At 35.5% G+C, this 23,834-nt stretch overlaps 1 long non-coding RNA gene across 1 annotated transcript in view; it reads left to right on the plus strand.

Annotated features, from left to right (window-relative positions):
• Nucleotides 1-23,834, plus strand: part of LOC123383996 — a 487,862-nt gene that overhangs the window by 287,457 nt on the left and 176,571 nt on the right. The window contains exon 4 of the long non-coding RNA XR_006594469.1: nucleotides 20,748-20,881. This is a non-coding gene — a long non-coding RNA (uncharacterized LOC123383996). The remainder of the gene's footprint in view (nucleotides 1-20,747; nucleotides 20,882-23,834) is intronic.

A 23,834-nucleotide genomic window follows, 5' to 3' on the forward strand; every position in this document is an offset into this window, starting at 1 on the left:
ACTTTAAAGTCCATTTTAAGTATCTGGAATTGCAATTCCAACTATATTTCCATTTGCAGACTTTAACATAGCTAAAGTGCTAGCCTTTCAGAGAACACAGTAGAATGAGGTCTATCTGGAAAATTGGTTTTATTGGGACTTACCTGAAACTTACTAACATCCATGTTTTGGCTTCTATTGACAGATCAGACATTTCATGTAGCCCTTGTAAGCTCCAATAAGACTCAAATTAACATGGTAAATTAAAATGTTTCTAAACACTGTATTTACTAATAGTTGGTAAATCTCTAATTATGGCTATTTGCATCCTATTGGTTAGACTTTTTAATTGAACACAGAGCAATACTGTCATAGCAAAATGTCACATAGAGCTAGGTGTGTTTTATATATAAATTTATGAATAAATGAAATAACATGTAAATTTATTATAGAGTAGCCATTTTATTTTGAATTTCTAAGATCTTAATAGGATCTGTGAGATGAAATTTCTGGTACTTACACAGTATGAAATTTCCACTATTCAGAATTTGTAATAATTTTACCCAGACTATGCAGTTCATAAAAATGATAACTTATAAAGTGAAAAGGCAAAAAAGGTATAATATTCTGTAAGATAATAGATAATTTCCCAGAGCTAGCACAAATTTTGACTGCATATCAGGCCTAAATACTACCAGTGATTATTTTTCATTCATTATTTCAAAACCAAATGAATATTATTTAACACTTGACTAATAATGACTATTTGCTATAGGCTCTTGACAGAAAGAAAATGAACTTTTCCTTAAACAAATTAATTTGGATTGCTCTTAGAATTACTAAGATTTCATTTTCTATAAGGGAGGAGCATTACTAATTAGCTGGACCCAAATCCTATGCTTTTATGCAATTCAAAGAATTAGGATTTAGTATTCTTCACGTGACCATAAAATTATAAAAAAAAAAAAAAAGTACTAGTGGAATGTAAAATAGCTCTTTCTGATCATATGGAAAAGTGCCTATACTTTCATCCATATATGATAGATATTTCTTCATAAAATAAAAATAAGACTTTAATGAATGCACTGAATATTCTGTTGGAATCACATTCTATCAGCTCTATAGAATGCCTTATTATATCTGTATATTGTTTTAAAAAATACATTTTTTAGGAAATGCAGTAGGAAAAAAATACTTTCTCATACTTTTTTTTTCCCTCCAATGTTTTCCTTTTCATTAATTTACGGCTTTACTGCATATGTGATCATGTGCACCAATAGTTCTCAACCTTGGAGAGAAAGTAAAATTACATGAGGAGTTTTTATACTAATACCGGGGCACCTGGGTGGCTCAATGTGTTAAGCATCTACTCTTTTTTTTTTTTTAATTTTTTATTTATTTTTAAGACAGAGATAGACAGAGCATGAATGGGGGTGGGGCAGAGAAAGAGGGAGACACAGAATCTGAAGCAGGCTCCAGGCTCCAAGCTGTGAGCACAGAGCCCAACGCAGGGCTCGAACCCACAAACCATGAGATCGTGACCTGAGCCAAAGCTGGATGCTCAACCAACTGAGCCACCCAGGCACCCCGCATCTGACTCTTGATTTTGGCTCAGGTCATGAGCTTACCGTTTGTAAGTATGAACCCTGTATTGGGCTCTGTGCTGACAGCATGGAGCCTGCATGGGATTCTCTGTCCCTCTGTTTCTGCCCCTCCCCTGCTCGCTCTATCAAAAATAAAGAAACTTTTAAAATATACCAATACCTGGCCTTATCCAGATATTTTGATTAAATTGAGAAGAGACCTGGCCCCAGTATTCGTATTATTTTTTTTAACGTTTTATTTATTTTTGAGACAGAGAGAGACAGCATGAACAGGGGAGGGGCAGAGAGAGAGAGGGAGACACAGAAGCAGAAGCAGGCTCCAGGCTCTGAGCTGTCAGCCCAGAGCCCGACGCGGGGCTCGAACTCACGGACTGCGAGATCGTGACCTGAGCCGAAGCCGGATGCTCGACCGACTGAGCCACCCAGGCGCCCCGTATTATTATTATTTTTTTAAGGAGAAGATGAAACAAAAACAGCACTCTCAAGTTTTATCTTACTGTATACCCAGTTTGAAAAACAAGTATATAGGTTGAGGATAATGAGTATTCTATTTATCATTATAAATGAACTCATAATAAATATACCCTGTGTTATATAGAAAATATTGATCCATCTTCATTAAATAAAAAAGAAAAAATCTTTACAAGACATGGAAACAACTCAGTGTCCATGAATGGATAAGCAAATAAAAAAGGTGGTGGGGCACCTGGTGGCTCAGTCGGTTAAGTGTCGGACTTCAGCTCAGGTCATGATCTTGCGGTTCATGGGTTTGAGCCCCATGTCAGGCTCTGTGTTGATAGCTCAGAACTTGGAGCCTGCTTCAAATTCTGTGTCTCCCTCTCTTTCTGCCCCTCCCCTGATCATGCTCTGGTCCTCTCTCTCTCAAAAATAAATAAAAATTAAATTTTTTTAAAGAAAAAAGGTGGTGTGTGCATTGATATATATTTATATATGAATATATATTTATATATATAAACAGTCATAAAAAAGAAGGAGCATGTTTTATTCTGAGTATAGTTGATATACAATGTTATTCAAGTTTCAGGTATACAACATGGTGATTTGACAAGTCTATACCTTATGCTATGCTCACAAGTGTAGCTACCATCTGTCACCATACAACATTTTAATATCCTTGCCTATATGCCCTATGCTGTACCTTTTATTAAAAAAAGGAAGGAACTTTTGCAATTTGGAAAACATGGATAAAATTTGAGGGAGTGAAATAAGTAAAATATATGTAGAGAAATACTGTATCCTGTCACCTATATATGGAATCTAAGATGAACTCATAGGAACAGAGAGTAGATTGGTAGAGTAGTAGATTATGGGATGGAATGGGTGGGTGTAGATGATCAAAGAGTACAAATTTCCAGTTATACGATGAATAAGTTCTGGGGCTGTAATGTACATCATTGTAACTATAGTTACCAACACTGTATTGTACATTGCAAAGTTGCTACGAGAGAGAGAGAGAGAGAGAGAGAGAGAGAGAGAGAGAGAGAGAAGAGAAGAGCTTAGGTGTCCTTACTGGAAAAAAAAAAAAAAGTAACTAAGGTGATAGTTGTATTAACTAACTTTATCATGGTAATTATTTATAATATATACATATATACAGCCATCATGTGATATACCTTCAACTTATACAATGCTGTATGTCAATCGTATATCAATGAAGCTGGAAAATAAATAAATATTTTTTAAACAATTGAAGAATTTTTAAGAATTGTTGATTTTTAAGAATTGTTGATAAGATTAAACCTTGATAGAATATAGCTTAGCTTACCTGCTTTTTTCCAACTTGGATATCATAATTTTGACTTCTGTAGTGGTGATTTTATTTTTAAATTTGGTGTTTTTTTTTTTAACTTGGGGTTTACTAAATATGAAAAGTGCTTTTACACACTGAGAAATTATAACTATATTGGACAGTTAAACATGCAAGAATACTGAATTCTATGTAATAGATTTTAATTGCCTTATCCCTGAAGATTTAGCAAATAAGTGAATATAGTTTGGTTACATCACTTACTACAATAATAATAGGAGATCCCAGAACCAGAGTGCTCACTGTATACCAAAATCTGTTTTTAACCCAGTAAATAAGTTAGCTTCTTTAACATAAAAGGTAGTCCTCTGATTTGTATAATATTACATTATTCCCTTGTCTCAGAGGAGGAAAATTAAATGAGGAGAGGTTGAGTAACTTTCATGAGGTTGCACAGTTGATACATGGTTGAGCTTGGATTAGAAGTCCACAATCTGGATTCAGGTCCTTGTTTTTATTCTTCACAAATCATACCAAATGTTCAAAGAGGTTAACAATATATGAAAAATTCAAAAAAGTCTACTTTATTATTAAATTCTTTGCACAGAGTAAATACTCCAGGAATTCTGTCAAATTGACTTTCATTGATAAGCTTAAACAGGACTATTTTATAACAGCAAAAGCTTGAGTATAAAGTGAGGTATTAAAGCTGAAACTGATTCAAGAAATTTGGTGATAGGAATACATTAAAACAATGGGTGGCAACTTGAAGTGAGAAGGTCTCAGGTGGGATATCTTTGTTTGCTAAGGTTTGGGTTTGAAGCTGTAAATCTTCTGTTAACAAATATTTATGGAGAAGCTACCTGTTCCAGGCCCCCTGCAGAGCTGTGTATCACAGGCACATCTGTTAATGGAGAAGCACATCCATGCACAGAAACATACACATTCAGGGTTTCACAGAATTGCCTTTTCATTTATCTTTCAAATCCAGAAGGCATCATGTTGAAACTATCTGCTATAGCTCTATGAATATTACAGCACTTTTGGCAATCTAATATGCTCCCCAGAAATTTTACATGTCTTCTAGCGATAGTGTTTCCAGGATTGATAGAGAAGAAATATATACATGCCGCTTTGTTTATGTCCTGCATTTTGTCATTTATAGCCCCCCTATAGTCCTAAAATATAAGTCAGGTAGTTTTAGGTCAAGTAACTCATCTCTTAGAGGATAAAATGGAGGACTAAAAGTATAAAAATGATTTTTTTGGTTCCTACATCTGTATTTCCAACCCTAATCATTTACCAGACTTCTATGTTACATTGCTCTATGAGAACCTCTGTAGAGCATACCTATTCAACAGTGATAAGTGATACAACATCATTACAATGAAAAGTACAATACATATTAATTGTTTCATGCTTAATGCCAAGTGTTGTGTATACAAAGATGGAGGAAACAGAGTTAGTCCCCACTGTCAGGGAACTTGCAGTCGGAACACTAAAGAACCACACAACAGCAAAATTCAGATCAGGAAGTCTGTTACTCAATTCCTATGAACAGAAATAATCTTTATTATGATTTGTAGCTCTTCATGTGAACCTCTGTTAAAACATTTAATTATCTGACTTGCTATTGATGTATTTATATGTCAGTTGGCCTTCACAGAGTGTGTGCACTGTTGAATGGCAACACGTGCATATGCAAAGCACTGATAAATGTTATTTGAAATTAAATAAAATTAATATATTTCATTGTATAAGACAAACTACATTTTATTTCTAAATCACTAAGACTAATGAGTTTGGCCTCAGGAATATTCTAAACTCTAATAAAAGCAGCCTCATTCATATTCAAAGCAATAGATTTGTACTTCTGTGTTGTTTGCTATATTACAATTTTGTATTTTTGATGAATACTAAGGGACAGAACTAACAACCTTAATAATACCCTTATCTTGCATTAGCTTATTATAAACAGGTAGGCTAGTGTTGAGTTCTGGTAGCATTAGTTGTCAGGAAAATTGTCCCTAAAAACTTGAAGAAAGTTCTCTGTGAGTGACTTATATTTAAGGATCAGGCTCATTTATAGTAGTAAATTTAACTCACTAGGCAGTGACTATCAAACAATATATTTTTACTGTTGGGCAATCTAATAATAGAATTACAGCCCTTCCCAGAGAGAGTATATACATATTCTTTAATAATTCAGTTCTGTCCTACAAAGTTGTCTGAGTCATATATCTACATATAAAGGAGGTAAACAGAATTGATTCTACAAGAATTAGCAAATCACCAGTTTCAGTTTCTACAGAAGGTTGAGGAGGCCAGGAGAATGTTCTTTGGAGAGAATTGTTAACACGCTAGATTCTTCTCTTCAAACAGGCAAGAAAATGATGGTTCCTCCCATCTCCCCAAATCAGAAAGGTGCCTGAAATGAAATACTCAATAAAGATCAACATATGTGCCCTGGAGTTTGAGGAACAAAGGGTTTCATGTTTGACTTAACATGGTTGAAAAGCCATAAGCTGTGGGTGGGCCTGTCTCTGCCTGCAGTTGGGCAAAAGGAAGTGCTTACAGTTGCCCTTTCATTGGGCAAAGTAGGAGTCTCTAGGGGCTAGTTTCTGTAGAGGGGAGACAGACATGAATGGCTTATCTCAGAAGGTTCTCATCCAGGACGACAGACAAAGATTTCCTAATGGAATGGTGGAAGACTGGAAGCCAAGAGGATACAAAAATAATTGTAAATGACTAGAGTAGAGGGCAGAGAGGCATTATCTGCTCCAAAGCAAATAAATACATTCAGAAATTTTCAGCTGGAATGGCAGAGGCATCTTCAGAAATCACCCACCAACAGGGGCACAGTCATCATATAGGAACACAACACTTTGCCTCACATTATTTTCCCAGCCTCACCTATCTCTCATCTAGACACTGGAAGAGTCAGAAACAGCAGTAAGTGAGAGAGATTAAGTACAGTAAGAACAGGGAAGAGACCAGCCAACTCTCTTGCTACAGTTTCCCCAGCAAGTAAGTGTCCTGGCTGTGTAGAGAGGAAAGATTTAAATTGGAAAAGAACTGGAAATTTTGACATTATTCTAAATTCTATTAATTGTTGAAATATGTTTTTATATGAGTTTTAAAGACTGGGAAGAGAAACACTCTTAAAAGAGAAACACCGTTTAATGCAGGGGCAGAAAAGGAGGAATCCAGAGAGTACTGAATGGGGAGCAGTAGGGAAGTTTAAAAGACGCACCTTGTCCAATTTCTGAGCTAAAGCTGCTGCACAACTGAGAATGTCAAGGCCATCACTTTTCCAGAAGTACCACTTCACAGCAATAGGTGGAGTTTGAGCATTTATAATTATATAGTTCTCTTTTGTCAAACATACTAGGTCTTTAAAATCAAAATAGAGAATAGAGTTGAACATTTGACATATTTGGCTAAACTACATGCTATTACAACTATGTAGGCAGGAAAGGCCATAGATTTAACTCTAATTATCCTAGATTCTGAAATTTGTTAATCATATAGCTAGTTTAAAATTATTGGATGTGTTTACTTACTGTATTTGAAAATATAGAATTTGACAAATGTTTCCTATATATAATTGTAATGTACACAGTAAAATTGTGCCCTGTAATATAACATGGACAAATTATAAAGTATACACAGTATAGTGGTTAGCAGAAAATCTGGAATCTAGTTGTTTTAGGGTTCAGTGAAGAGACAACAACTTCACAGTAATTGGCATAAAAAATATAGTATGGAGGGGCTCCTGGGTGGCTCAGTAAGTTAAGCATCTGACTCTTGGTTTCAGCTCAGGTCAGGGTCTCACAGTTTGTGAGTTCTATCCCTGAGTTGGGCTCTGTGCTGAGTGTGTGGAGCCTGCTTGGGATTCTCTCTCTCCCTCTCTGCCACTCCCCTGTTCTCTCTCTCTCTCTCTCTCTCTCTCTCTCTCTCTCTCTCTCTCTCAAAATAAATAAATAAATAAACTTTAAAATACACACACACACACACACACACATATATATATATATATATATATATAATACACATATACATATACATTATGGAGCATTAAGTAGCAAGAAGAGACTATAAAAAACTGTAAAGAAGACAAATAAAAGCAGCAGCCATCATCTTTAGGACTAAGACATAGCCCCTAAGGAAGGTACAGGTTTGGAAGATACCCTCCTAGCTGCTAATCAAGGCCTCATTGCAGTAGGTACAGCTCTGGCCCTGGATGGCAGAGAAGTTTGCTGAAAATCCACAGGCCAAAGCTGGCAATCAGGAGTGCCCTTTGAGGCAGATTACAGACTGATCAGGAGGCTGCACATAAGGGTGGTGCTGCTGGAATCTGGGGAGTGAGCCCCACTGGCTGCCTCCCTATGCAGCTGATACATGGTAGGAGGAGAAGGAAGAAAACGGGCACTCTAGAATCAAATCCCTGTCTCCTCCAATGTCCCTCTGGCGCCATCTAGTGACAAAGCTGAACTAGTATGTCACTACTTAGAGTTCAGAGGCAATAAAAAGGATTTGGACCTGAGAAGCAATAAAGTGATAACTGGGGTGCCAGTTTTATTATGGAAAATGTATAAAATCTGGAAGGATTACAGATGGACGGACCTATTGATAAGTAGAGATATAAAATATTTTCACATATAGGAAACCAAAATATGGCATAATGTTACAAATGATATATATTTTTAGTACAGACAAATAGGATGGGATGTGTTACTTTTTTCTTTTCATTTTGAAAATTTAAAAAGAAGTGAGAGCATGAGCAAGGACTACCACATCAGTTAGGTTTTCTATGAAATAAAATTTAATAAGGTGAACATCATTAACAAAAAGTAGAATAGATGACTGGGAAAGTAAAATTATTTCAGACTGTGTCAGGAATCTCCAAATCTGACCCACTAAATTAATGAAAATTACTATAGCCAACCCATTATTTTCTCCACCAAAATTGCTTTCTCAAAGACCGTGTCTGAAAACTTAGATCCAGTATGATTAATTTTCTGAAAGTGTATCTTGTTCATTTTATTTTTTTAAATATTTATTTATTTTGAGAAACAGAGGAAGAACATGGAGGGGAGGGACAGATAAACGGAGAGAGAATCTCAAGCAGGCTTTGCACTGTCAGTGCAGAGCCCGACTTGGGCTCCATTCCATAAACCATGAGATCTTGATCTGAGCTGACGTCGAGAGTTGGTTGCTCATCCGACTGAGCCACGCAGGTACCCCTGAAAGTATATCTCTTTTAAGCAGATGCTGTTACACTCTAAGAGTTTCTTAGACTGTGAGGATCTTTGCATATTTTTCTGCGCAGCCATATCCTATTAATGCAGAAGTCCTCAAAGTGTGGTCCTAGGACCAGCAACATCAGCAGCATCTTGGAACTTTCTAGAAAGTAAGTCTTCAGTTCTAACCCAGGCCTCCAGAATGAGAAATACTGTTCATTGGGTCCAGCAGCCTCTGACTCCAGATTATCTCTGAGGTGATTCTGATGCATGCTAATGTTTGAGGATCACCGAAAGGTTTTGCTAACATAATTTTTTTCACATTGCTTCAGATCTAGAGAACATTTAATGAACATCCCTTCTTAAAGGTCTATTTGAATATGTCTTATTATGAGGTCTAGTTCTGGTAGAGCTTCCCATTCATTGCTATCATGTTCATTGAGCACATTGTGGATATTGCTATCTGGAATTATTATGTATGGCAAAAACAACAAATGCTTTAGCCTCCCTCTTTCAAAAAGAATGGTATAGTTTAAATATTTGGCGTACCGGGTATTTAAGCTTTTGCCACATGGAGCATTGAAGCAAATATCAGGATCAACCAGCTAATCTAATACAGTGATGTGTTAAAATTGGGCATTCCTGCGAGTTCAGTTTTTTTGTGCAAAAAATATCACTTTCAGAGATTTCTTTATATCCTGGAAGTATCATCCTACTGAATAGCATTTATTTTTAGTTGATAGTCAAATAGATATAAAATTCTGTAGGATAATAACATCAAATGATTTAAAGTAAATATTCTTGAAATGGATTCTCTCTTCTAGACCGCTTTTTTCCCCCTCTAACATTGACTTTTAATTTAAAATATTTTATACCATTTACTAAGAAACTGCAGGTTTCAGGTAATGTGGCTGTTTACTGATGTATACATCTCAAGCATTATATTCAGAGCAGATCTAATGTCATACTAACATGTAAAACAATCTTCATATCTATATATGATTATAGGTAAAGTACTACTCTCTGAACGTTTACTTCATCCTCCATGTTTATGATTTTGGATAGGAAAACTGACCAAGTTGACCCCCAAATCTGAGATGATATATATTTTTGGATGCTATGATTTCTATCCAGTATTACCTGCCCAGATTCTGCACTCTGGCGATGTGTGCACATACCCAGGAGACCATTTGCACTCTGTCTAGCACTAGCTTCTTAGAGTAAAGGTTCAAGTCTTTGACTTACATTATTGGAAACTAAATCTTTCACTTTATTTATTTATTTATTTATTTATTTATTTATTTATTTACTTACTTACTTACTTACTTCATTACTTACAATAAAAGGAAATATATATTTTCATAATAGTCGGTTGACAGTGAGACTTTTGGCCTGCATTATCAATTCTAAGGTGCTGGATTCTTAACAGATTCTCAATAAAAAGACACCTCCCTTCTCTTGTCTATTGGATATGAAGGAAGAGAATTGCATTTTAGATTTTCATTCCATTTGTGTAGTAGCCTCTTGATTCAGCCACTGAGGCCACGAAGTTATGTTTCCATGGTGAGAATTCCTCTCTTGGCAGGTTTCAAGCATTTATAAGAATATTATTCTTCCTATGGCATAGGTTTTGAAGAATTTATTAGGAACCTATTGAGTGTTTCTAACTTACCTGTAGACAGATGAAGATAGCACACACTGAAGAAGAATTTGAATGTTAGCTGAATTCCCTTCTATTGTTCTTAGTGCAAGGGCTTGATCTTCTTTCCCTCCAACCAGTTTTCATTTACTGTCTGGATTCTAGAACCATATATTCCTCCAGAAGCATACATTTCTGCTTTTCTTGAAAAATGTGTTTATCTTCACATATATTACTATATGCCACAACTATAAAAGTTCTTTCTGAATTAAATTCTGTACCAAACTGCCTTTAAAAAATAATTTGTTACATTTTATTGATAATTTCATGTATTATTTGTTTTTCTCCAGCTTAATGAAGTACGATTGACCAATAAAAAAGTGTATTTACTTAAATTGTTTAAAGCAATTGTTAAGGAGTGCAATATGATTATTTAATATTTATATATATTGTGAAGTAATTGCATCAATTCAGTTAATGTAGCCATCACTCCACTTAGTTATCTTTTTGTTGTTGTTGAGAATGCTTTACATCTATTTTCTTAGCAAATTACAAGTATACAATACAATATTTTTAACTATAATTACCTTGTTGTGTATTATATCCTCAAAATTTATAACTGAAAGTTTGTATGTAACCAACATCTCTCCATTTTCCCCACTTCTCAGCCCCTGGCAGCCATCATTTGAATATCTATTTCTAGAAGTTTGATTTTTTCAGATGCCACAAACAAGTATAATTCTATATAGTATTTGTCTTACTGTGTCTGGCTTATTTTATGTATGTCTGGCATAATGTCCTCCATTATGCCATATGTTGTCACAAATGGCAGGATTTTCTTTTTTCTTTATGGCTGAATAACACTCTACTGTGTGTATGTTTATATCTATATTTGCCATTTTCTTCTCGTGTATTCTCTTGATATCTTCTCATGCTGCAATGTTTTCAAGATCATAGATGATTGTGGTAAATTGAATTTGGGATTGAGGAACATAATATTACTTCAACTAACTGATTGCAGTAGCATTTTTGTGCTTGTACTAGTACCAGAGAGTGCCAAAATAAAAATAAGAGAGCTTTGCTTGATATAAATATTTTATTGAGTAGGAAATAAATGGTTCAAGAATAGGGATACTTCAACCTGAAACTATTACGACTCTCAGAGACATGATGTTTTAGGATCACTTATAAACTGGAAATGAGGAAATTCTTTAACCTTTATAGTGATTGGTTTTAACTATGGTAGTTTCCAATAGCAAGAGTTTGGTTGAAAGTGATTATCTTCTATCACGATAGGAAGATGAGTTAAGTTTTTGTTGTTGTTGTTGTTTTCTTTTTTATGATTATCAGAGGTATTTACAAGAAATAATCCAACTTATCCTTCATTTTGTGTTCATAACATAAACTATTAAGTTTTGCTTATGTGGCTTAAGTGGTTTTGACTGCTCAAGGCATCTTGAAGTCTGGTCTCCATTTTATTTTATTTAAAAAGATTCTTCTGATGTCTTTAAAGTTATAGATAACGTAAACCTTGGTACCTTAAGATTTCCTGAACTAAGTGAACATGTAGATCTCCATCTACAGAATTTACACTGTCTTATTAGGATCCTAGTTTCTAAAAGGCATAAACAGTAGGCTCTGAGATGCCAGGGAGGATCACAAAAGAATAGTGTTCTCAATCTTTATCCCATTATCCCCTGTTTAAGGAAATCAATTAAACAATTATTTCAACAAATACCCTAATCAAGGACTTATTTCTATGACTGTCCTTGTTTTTGCATATATAACATATATACCGTGTGCCAAGAACTATGTTCAATGTTTTAGAAGTGTTATATTGTTTAATAACAATCCAATTAAAAAATGTTTATTTATTTGACAGAGGGAGAGAGAGGAGAAACAAGAGAAGGGGCAGAAAGAAAGGAGAGAGAGAATCCCAAGCAGGCTCTGCTCTGCCAGTACAGAGACTGAGGCAGGGCTCAGTCTCACGACCATGAGATCATGACCTGAGCCGAAATCCAGAGTTGGACGCTGAACTGACTGAGCCACCTAGGCACCCCAATAACAATCCAGTTATTAAATATTTTATCAGAATACTGATGAATGGAAACATTAATTAATTTGCCCTCGGCCACGTAAATAGCAAGGGAAAGAGATAGGATTTGAACCTCAACCATAAGTATTTTAGAGCTCATACTAAATTTTTAACAGCTTTATTAGGGATAATTAACATACAAACAAACAGACAAAAAATGCACATACATGTTTAATGTATACAAGTTGATGAGTGTGGACATATGTATACACCTGTGATGTTATCATCACAGTCAAGATAATAAAACATATCTGTCATCTCCAAAAGTTTCTTTGTGCTCCCCTTTTATTGTATGAATGCTTAACATGAGATATATTCTCTTAACAAAATTTTAAGTGCACAACATTTTGTTAACTATAGGCACTATGTTACATAGCAGGTCTCCACAACTCATTCATCGTTCATAATTGAAACTCAATACCTATTGAAAAACAACGACCATTTTCTCATCCACCCCTGCAGCTCTGGCAACCACCATTCCGTTCTCTGCTTATATAAGTTTGACGATTTTAAATGCCTCATATAGGTGAAATCATATATTATGTGTCCTCTGAAACTGACTTATTTCACTTAACATAACGTGCTTCAGATTCATCCATGTGGTCACTAATGATTGGGCTTCCTTGTTTTTTAAAGCTGGATAATATTCCACTGACCTTACTGCCTTTTTGAGAATGAAATGCTGAAGAGGTAAGTTCTTCATCATCTCTGGAAGAACTGGAATCAACAGACAGTTATAGTTGTCATGGAAATTACTACCATGAAATTCTTTCACTGAAAAGCCAAAGTTGTGTGGGATGTCAGCATGTCTGATGTCAACATTTATGATTATTTTTTTCTTTCTTTTTTTCTTTTTTGCTATCCTGGTCTTCAGCTTTCATTCTAATTGTGACTTCTTTCTCCTTCTGTGTGGCCTTATTTGTGAGAATTTCCCTGTGTTTGGTGAAATTTTCTGTTGATATTTCTCAAACTTCATGCCTGTTTCTCCCACAGTATATATATTTTTTAATTTATATTTTAGTTACCATACAGTGAAATATTGGTTTCAAGAATAGAATTCAGTGATTCTTCACTTACATACAACAGCCAGTGCTCATCACAAGTGCCCTTCTTAACACCCATCACCCATCTAGACCATCCACTCACCTTCTTCCATCAACCCTCAGTTTGTTCTCTATCATTAAGAGCCTCTTATGGTTTGTTTCCTTCTCTTCTCTTCCCCCTGCCCCTTTACATGTGTTCATCTGTTTTTTTCTTAAGTTCCACATATGAGTGAAATCATATGGTATTTGTTTTTCTCTGGTTGACTCATTTAGCTTAGCATAATACATTTTAGTTCCATCCACATTGTTGTAAATGGTAAGATTTCATTCATTTTGATTGCTGGGTAATATTCCATTGTATTTATATACCACATCTTTTTTACCTATTCATCAGTCGATGGACATTTGGGTTCTCTCCATAGTTTGGCTATTATTGATAATGCTGCTATAAACATCAGGGTGAATGTACCCCTTCAAATCAGTACTTTTTTATCCTTTGGGTAAATACCTAACAGTGCAGTTGCTGGATCATAGGGTAGTTCTATTTTTGGTTTTGTGAGGAGCCTCCATACTATTCTCCAGAGTGGCTGAACCAGTTTGCTTTCCCACCAGCAGTGCAAGAGGATTCCCCTTTCTCTGCATCCTTGTCAACCCCTGTTGTTTTTTGAGTTGGTAATTTTAGCCATCTGACAGGTGTGAGGTGGTATCTCATCATGGTTTTGATTTGTATTTCCCTGATGATGAGTAATGCTGAGCATATTTTCATATGTCTGTTAGCCATCTGGATGTCTTCCTTGGTAAAGTGTCTATTCATGTCTTCTGCCCATTTCTTAACTGAATTGGTTGTTTTTTCGGTGTTGAATTTGATAAGTTTTTTATAGATTTTGGGTACTAACCTTTTATTAGATATGTCATTTACAAATATCTTCTCCCATTCCGTAGGCCACCTTTTAATTTTGTTGATTATTTCCTTTGCTGTGCAGAAGCTTTTTATCTGGATAAAGTCTCAATAGTTTATGTTTGCCTTTGTTTCTCTTGCCTTTGGTGACATGTCTAGTAAGAAGTTGCTGCGGCCAAGGTCAGAGAGGTTACTGCCTGTGTTCTTCTCTAGGATTTTGATGGTTTCCGGTCTCACATTTAGAGTTTTCATCCATTTTGAATTTATTTTGGGGTTTGATGTAAGAAAGTGGTCCAGTTTCATTCTTCTGCATGTTGCTATCAGTTTTCCCAACACCATTTTCTGAAGAGACTGTCTTTTTTCCATTGGATATTTTTTCCTGTTTGGTTAAAGATTAGGTGACTATATTGTTGTGGGTCCATTTCTGTTTCTATTCTGTTCCATTGATCGATGTGTATGGTTGTTATTGTTGTTGTTTGCCAGTACCATACTGTCTTAATGACTACAGCTTTGTAATATAACTTAAAATCCAGAGTCTTGATGCCTCCAGTTTTGTTTTTCTCTTTTAGGATTGCTTTGGCTTTTTGGGGTCTTTTGTGGTTCCATACAAATTTTAGAATTGTTTGTTTTAGCTCTGTGAAGAATGATGGTGGTATTTTGATGGGGATTGCATTAAATGCATAGATTGCTTTGGGTAGTCTAGGTATTTTAATAACGTTTGTTCTTTCAGTTCATGAGCGTGGAATGCATTTCCATTTCTTTGTATCCTCTACAACTTCTTTGTAAATCTTCTATAGTTTTCAGAGTAAAGATCTTTTACCTCTTTAGTTAGGTTTATTCCTAAGTATCTTATTGTTTTTGGTGCAATTAAAAATCGGATCATTTCCTTGATTTCTTTTTCTGCTGCTTTGTTATTGTTGTATAGAAACACAACAGATTTCTGCATATTGATTTTATATCCTGCAACTTTGCTGAATTCATGTATTATTTCTAGAAATTTTTTGTGGAGTTTTTCAGATTTTCTACATAGAGTATTATGTCATCTGAAAATAGTGAAAATTTGGCTTTTTCCTTGCCAATTTGTATGCCCTTTATTTCTTCTTTGTTGTCTAATTGCTGAGGCCAAGACTTCCAGTACTATGTTAAATAGTAACGGTGACAGTTGGCGTCGGTGTCTTATTCCTGACTGTAGGGGAAAGGCTCTCAGTTTTTCCCCATTGAAGATGTTATTAGCTGTGGGTCTTTCATATATGGTCTTTGTTATGTTGAGGTATGTTCCATATACCCTTACTTTGCTGAAGGTTTTTATCAAACATGGATGCTATATAATGTCAAATGCTTTTGCTGCATCTATTGACAGGATCATATAGTTTTTATCTTTTCTTTAATTAATGTGGTGTATCATATTGATTGATTTGTGAATATTGAACCAGCCCTACAGCGGAGGAATAAATCCCACTTGATCATGGTGAATAGTTATTTTAATGTACTGTTGAATTCGACTTACTAGTATCTTGTTGAGAATTTTTGCCTCCAGATTCATCAGGGATATTGGCCCCTAATTCTCTTTTTTCGTGTGGTCTTTTCTGGTTTTGGAATCAAGGTACTGCTGGCTTCCTAGAATAAGTTTGGAAACTTTCCTTCTATTTCTACTTTTTGGAACAGCTTGAGAAGAATAGGGATTAGCTCTTCTTTAAATGTCTGGTAGAATTCGCCTGGGAAGCCATCTGGCCCAGGACTCTTGTTTGTTGGGAGATTTTTGATGACTGATTCAATTTCTTTGGTGGTTACGAGTCTGTTCAGCTTTTCTGTTTCTTCCTGTTTCAGTTGTGGTAGTTTGTGAGTGTCTAAGAATTTGTCCATTTCTTCCAGATTGCCCAGTTTGTTGGCATATAATTTTACATAATATTCTCTTATATTGTTTACATTTCTGTGGTGTTGTTTGTGATTTTTCCTCTTACATTTGTGATTTTATTTTTGGGTCCATTCTCTTTTCTTTTTGATAAGTCTGACTAGGACCCTCTAGTACATTTTTGAGGAAAAATATATTTTATCTGCAAGTTGTTATATTTAAAACTGGGATTTTAAATGTGGATATCAATAGCTATTTATATATCAAGTCTGAGTTTTGATAGATGAAAAGAGGGATACAAGCATATAGACTCACTTGTAAGTGATGTTATTATTTATAACTTATGCTTTAAAAAGTGTTTTCATTATTAAAAGAGAAGGGCTGATTGATTTAGTATTCATACACTGATATTCCATACATCTGTACAAAATGATGGATAATTTCTTTATATATTAAAATTTCTAATATTTTTGCACAAATTTATTTGTAAGATGATACTATATGTGTATTATTATGTGTCCTATAAAGGGTATAAAATCTCCATTATTGTCCACAAAACTTAACAACCATAGTTACTTATTGCAAGAAGAACAACATTGATGAGGAACACAGACTGCAGAAAGACTTTACCATATAATTTAAAAATGTTTTTTGTTGATTGACCCAATAATTTCTTTAGAAATGTAAAATAAAATTTAAAAATAAGTATAAAAGAACAGGGATTTTGTTGTTGTTGTTGTTGTTTGTTTTTGTTTTTTTTTAGAGAAAGGCAGAGAGAGGGTGTGAGTGGAGAGAGAGAGGGGCAGAGAGAGAGAGACTCAAGCAGGCTCCATGCTCAGCGTGGAGCCCAATGTGGGGCTTGATCCCATGACTATGGCAAGATGACCTGAGCTGAAATCAAGAGTCAGATGCTCAACCAACTGAGCCACCCAGGGTCCCTGGAAGAACAGTTCTAAGGAAGCAAGATCAGCTCAATAAAAACAATGCATAGAGAAGGGTTTGCTTTTTCAGATATGGATTACTGTGGGAAAATTTTTCCAAAATGAGCACACCTCTATTATTCCCACACTTATCGTGCTATAGAACATTGTCACCATCAAAAAAAAAAAAAAAAAAAGGAAGTCTCTATTCCTCCTATCCATTACTTATCAGAAGGTAATCGTTATTCTGACTTCTGTCAATAAAGATTAGTTTTGCTTGTTTGTGGACTTTTTATGAATCAATTAATATAATTTGCCCCATTTTGTGTCTTGTTTCTTTAACTTAAAGTTATGTCTATATGTAGAGGTAATTTGGTCTTTCTCAGGGTTATAGAGAATTCAGTTGTATGGCTGTAGGCCACTTTATCCATTCTGCTGACAGACTTTTCTGGGTTTTGCAAATAATGCTGCTAAATATTTTTATACATATTTCAGTGTATTTCTAATGGACTAGCAGAACAATTGCTTGTTTATGGGATTTGCGTGTGCCAAGCTCTAGTAAATACTGCTAACATTTTGTACCTTGTTATACTATACAATTTACATTTTTGCCAACCCCTGCCATTTCATCACAGTTTACATTTCCCTGGTTATCTTGTTAATTAGTTAATTTTCTAACTTTATGAATCACTGTCTTAGATGTATCTTTCTGCAAAGCGATGTGAATTTTTCTCTTTAAAGATATTTCTGATGAATGGATAAAGAAATTGTGGTTCATATATACAATGGAATACTACTTGGCAATGATAAGGAATGAAATATGGCCTTTTGTAGCAACGTGGATGGAATTGGAGAGTGTTATGCTAAGTGAAATAAGTCATACAGAGAAAGACAGATACCATGGGTTTTCACTCTTATGTGGATCCTGAGAAACTTAACAGAAGACCATGGGGCAGGGGAAGGGGAAAAAAAAGTTAGAGAGGGAGGGAGCCAAACCATAAGAGACTCTTAAAAACTGAGAATAAACTGATGGTTGATGAGGGGTGGGAGGGAGGGGAAAGTGGGTGATACTTATTGAGGAGGGCACCTGTTGAGATGAGCACTGGATGTTGTATGGAAACCAATTTGACAATTTCATATTTTAAAAAAAAGGTATTTCTGTTATTCTGTGTTATTATGTTCTGTGTTTACTGTTGTCATAAGTTTTTAAGAAGCTCTTATTAATAAAATATATGGGCTTAATATATTAATAAAATATATATCATATAATAAAATATAAAAGTTTGGGCTTAGGTTTTATTCTGTCATGTTACCTTGTGGGTTTTAAATATTTATACTTTTTATGTTTTTTACCATGTGTTTTCTTTTGTTTCTACTTTATTTTGATATATATTTGTATTAAACATCTTAAGTTTTATAGTGATATGTAGTAAATTTATCTTATTTTTAGGTTGTATTGAATAATTTCATATTATGAATAATGAGAGAACTAATATATTTTATTTTTCTTTCCTCTTCCTTTCCTGTACAGTTGTTTCAATTAATAATACTGTTAGCAAGTAGCTTATCTTTGTGATGTGCATATGCATACAGTCCCACTACTTATATCTTTTGAATGTTATTTTGTTGTATTTTGAAGTTATTATAAATGAGGAAGTCCATCTTCTTGCCTTCTTTCCATATACTCTCCTCTTCTCTAAGCAATTATTGGTATCTGTAATCTCTATGTTGTTGGAACAGATCAATTTTTTAAAATTCCCACGTTTGTTTTAGTCTGAGTTTTAATGTCAGATATATTTAGTGCTCGTTGCTAATTCTTTGTTTTATTGTTAACTGGTTGCCTCATGATTGCTATGGGAACATTTTCTGAGTTTTTTCAGATTTGAAAGTATGGCACAAAGTTTTCATGCAGAAGGGAAAGTTTGGCTAGATAGAAGGTCCTTTAATCCTTCAGTATTTTGTACCTGTTGCTCTACTGTGTTCTAATACTGAATATGGAAATTTAGCCATCCTAATTTTTTTCTTTAATAATTTTTTTGAATTTTGTCTTGACCAGGGAAAGGACTTTTTTTTTCTTTTTCATTGAAGTCCATTAAGTTTACTAAATAATTTCTCAATGTATGTCATTCTGGATCAATTTCCCCTGGTCCATAGTAATATGTAGATTTGATCTTTGTTTATTTCTTTTATTATGTGTGTATCTTTTCTCTGTGCTCTCACTTTCGTTCCTGTTTTGAAGCCTTCATTTATGTGTACTGTCTTAGATTGGCTAAAACTATTCTGAAGAGATTAAAATGTAAAATGGCTGCTGGAGTGGGCTCTTGGGATAAATACCTGTGAGAATTAAGGGAAAGAAGCATGATGAGCAAGTTGAAAAAGTTTAACCTCCGTTTCCAGAGAGGACTTAGCTAACTCGATGAGGCTGGAGCTAAATGTACTTTGGCATCTCTTCAGAATTGGGGTAACAAAACCTGGGCATTTATTCCTCCTCTGTGCTAAATCACTGGATATGGGCTACCCATGGAAGGAGGTAAAACTTAAGGTGAAGAAGTTTTCTTCAGCTCTTGCAATCTCCAAGGAGATCTAAGAGTATAAGGGTATCTTTCAGCAGAGTTCCCAACAGGGGAACAAGCCATTCATTTCTGAAGGGGGACTTGGGTGGCATATTGCAATATCGACCACAGACTATTTCTTGAAGTGCTTGGATTCATTTCTCAAATATGACCTGGAATAAGATCTTCTATGATCCCTGGGAAAATTGGTAGGATAAAGTATAGCTCTCAGTGTTGCAGTTGATCTTGAGGCTATACTTGCTACTCTTCTACTCTATATTCTAGTTTTCCCTCACCCTTGCCATCAGTTCCGATTTCAGTGGCTTATTTGGTGGTGCTACCGATACTTTTAAAGCCTTTTACAGACCAAGATTGCTGCGCTCAAACATTTTACCAGCAAAATTACACCCATGTGACAAACTAAGTCCCCTTGGTCTCTGTTTTGTATAAAAACTCTTGCCCCTCTTGATAATTAGAGATAGTTATCCCTGCAAGATGGTTATTAGGACTCTTCTTGTCTATTCATCCCTTGGCATGAAGGGTCTCAAGTACTCATGTGACAACCATAGCTCACAGCTGAATGCTATTTCCTCTGATGAGAATATGTCTCTTTTGGAGACAACGACTTCTTAGCACACATGACCTAGAGTTGTAGCTTCAGGGATGACAAATTTCCTAGTTGTGTTTGTGAGAAGGATGGTATAAGCCATTTGTGTTTCCATACTTTTGTTACCAGACATGTGTAGTAGTCTACATATATAGACTTTTGTTACCATTAAAACCATACATAGACTACATGTATATACTTTTGTTTCTATCTCTGGAAGATGGCACTCTGTTCATGTAAGATATACCTCCATGCTGTCACTACAGCTATCCATTCAACAGTCTATATCGTTGCTTTACCTGACTGGCAGCTTCTGGATTGTATGATATGTGATATGACAAGTGAATCTCATAGATATGGAAACCCTCTTACTCTTCTTTTGCTGTCCAGTAAATCTATTGATTTAAAGTGATACCATGAGGAATCCTGTATCCAAGGACTAAACTTTCTGTAAGTCCTCTGATAACAGTGCCCTATAACCTGAAAGGAAAACTTGTATCTAGAAAATGTGTATTTTTCTGAAAAAGTGATTTGCTTTACTTTCCAGGGTGGAAGGGCTCCGGTATAGTCAACGTCCTACCAGTTGTTGTGACAGGTGCTCAAGGAGTGCAGTTCTGGGAATCAGCATTGATTGTTGTTGCTGGCAAGTTGGACACATTGTAATAGCACTTCGGAAGTGTGGTAAGTTGAACAATGTATAATCTCCCATCCCTGACTTCGTGACTACTTCATTCATGTAACTAATATATTAGTATTGAGATGGTTGAGATCATTTGGTTGAGAAATTTTGTCTTTCTGGTTGCTTTGTATCTTTTCTGTGGTTGGTATATACCCTGGTGGGTGTTAACATGCAATGTGAAGACTCCACACTATGTTGCACTACTGTATGCCCATCACATACCTCAATTCCAGTTCTTTTTGCCTTAGATCTTTCATTTCTCCTCCTTTAAGGACTTTGCCTAGTTTGCTATGAATTCACCAATGTTCATAAGTAAATATTTAATGGAAGCCTTAGCCACTCATTTTATTCAAAGTAGATACTCTGGTACACTGCACAAATCTCTGCCTACAGGGAAGATTTTCTGTACCACTGCCTTTAAAGGCCATTCCCGAATGGGGCTTTAGTTAGCTTTACTGTGGTGGCTTATTCATGAACCAAGTTAGAATTTGTTTTTCTGTTACCTGGTGGAAGGGGGTGTCCTTAGAGACTGTCACTGCACTGAGGAGGGCCTCTTTTGCAGTATTCGTGAGTGTCCTAGGTATCTGGACTGCCTGCTCATACAGTTTGCTTGTGTTCTTCAGTCCTGTTATTGTTTGATTCTACATTTACATTCCCATATTATGATGGAATATTGTCAGGCCTGCCCAACTGTATGACTCAGTGAGTCTGAGGAAATCCAGTTTATGATGAATAGTACTTTCCCTGGTATCTTTTGTGGTACATGTCAAGAGTTCTGTCTCTGCCAGTATCCAGTAACATGCCAAGAACAATTTTTCAATAAGCGCCTAATTCGCCATTGCAGATGGCATGGCCTTCTCTAGACATCCAGTGGTCTGCATTATAATTCCACTTACTATTTCCCCCAGCCAGCCCATCCCATTCCAGGAGTTTAAAATCCCAGTTTACATTAATAAATGTTTGAAAAACCATTCCACTGTCTTCTGCCAGAGCCTATCTGTGGTCCATCTACCACAGAAAATGGAATCATCATTGCCAGCTGCAGTGAAGATGATTCAAGCACAAAATCCAATATTATCATTTTCATTCTTGAACCACTCCACTTCTGGTAACAACTGCCAAAATTTCAGTATCCTAGGAGTATATAGTGATTAATGTGAAAGATTTTTATTAGGGCATACACACTGTTGACACCTACGGAAGGCAGATGGAGGAAGCAGGTTTGGGCACATGGAGAAATGTCACTAAGCAGTCCCAATGGAGGAATTCTTTTTTTTTTTCAACGTTTTTTATTTATTTTTGGGACAGAGAGAGACAGAGCATGAATGGGGGAGGGACAGTGAGAGAGGGAGACACAGAATCAGAAACAGGCTCCAGGCTCTGAGCCATCAGCCCAGAGCCTGACGCAGGGCTCAAACTCACGGACCACGGGATCGTGACCTGGCTGAAGTCGGACGCTTAACCGACTGCGCCACCCAGGAGCCCCTCAATGGAGGAATTCTTATGAGGAGTACAGTACCTAGGAGGGCCTTTCATTGTTATCCTGAATTGGGGCAAATGGGCTGTGCCTTTCTATTCCTACCTTGATACATTTTAGATATAGGCTTTTCTGGAAATCAGTTATTTTTTGAGTGAGGCAATCTCTAGAGGGACTGACAGATGAGGGTTATCTTCTGGCAGCAATCCCAGTAGCTGGGGCTTATAATACGTCTTTCATTCATAAAGGGAGATATGGAAAGCTACTTACAATGTGTTCATTTCAATTTCATTGGATTTCTTTTGTCTATAATTACACACACACATAATACGGCGACATTTTTCTGGTAGTTTTCTTTGCTGGTAATTCATTTTGTTAACATCTTCATCTTTTTCTTCATATGTTTTTACAGATACCGTGCCAGTTTTTTACTTTTTTATTTCTCATTTTGAGTTTGTTTTTCCTAGTCCAGATGTTAATTAGGTCTCCCTTGCTGTTGGGGATTGATAATTTCAACATTTCTGGATAGCTCACTTTCACAACGCAAAATCCTCTTCTCTTTTTTGGTTAACTACAAACACATACTGCTTCCTGCAAATATGGCTTGTTTGTATAATTTTAGTGCAATCTTATGCTTTTTCTTCAAAATCAACTGGGTTGGAATGCTTCTGCCAACATCCAATTCATTTTATGTTTTCTTACATTTTGATACTTATTGCCTTTATTTAGCCTATATTTTCTCCTCTGAAAGTATACCTTGTGATCTGCTACAGCTGGGTTTAGTACATGGAATCTACCTAAAATGTCTTTCGTATATGAATTTCGTATATGAATACAGTCAATAATCATTGCTTATGGTAGTCCTCATTAACATTATGGTTTTATCAAAACATGTGTTTGAGTTTTTATTTTTTTATCTGTATATTTTTGAGTGAATTCTGAGAGGAGAAAGGACGTATGTTCACTTTTCCAATCTGTATGAGTTCTGGACCCCAACCAATGCACATATTAGAGTAAGCACCTTAAAAGTTCCTCTACAAATGTAACTGAACTTTCAGTAGATGTTCAAAATAGGTTGGGAAAAATTGGCAGCCTCAAAATAGTAAGTAATCCAATCTATTAACTTCCCAATTATCCTTGTGTTTCTTTATACCCTTTAAGAGAACATATTCAATACCTCAAAGTGTATATTGCTTTTGTAGATAGTATTTTGATTTCTATTATATTTCCTAGATGAGTATTGATGGTATATGTTAATGTTATTGATTTTTGTTAGCTGAGTTTATATCTGACAACCTTGTTGACCTCTTCTGTTTGTTATGGGTTACTATTGATACTCAATTTCTCTGCATTTTTATTACCCTCAATATCACTCCTCACTTCTTTCTCTGAGATTATATCAAAGAATTATAGCTCATCTTGCTCATTGTTGAAAGACAGGAGGCATCCTAGTGCTTTATTTGTTTTAAAGGGATTAT

The sequence above is a fragment of the Felis catus genome, chromosome A2, assembly GCF_018350175.1.
Source record: "Felis catus isolate Fca126 chromosome A2, F.catus_Fca126_mat1.0, whole genome shotgun sequence".
Lineage (NCBI taxonomy): Eukaryota > Metazoa > Chordata > Mammalia > Carnivora > Felidae > Felis > Felis catus.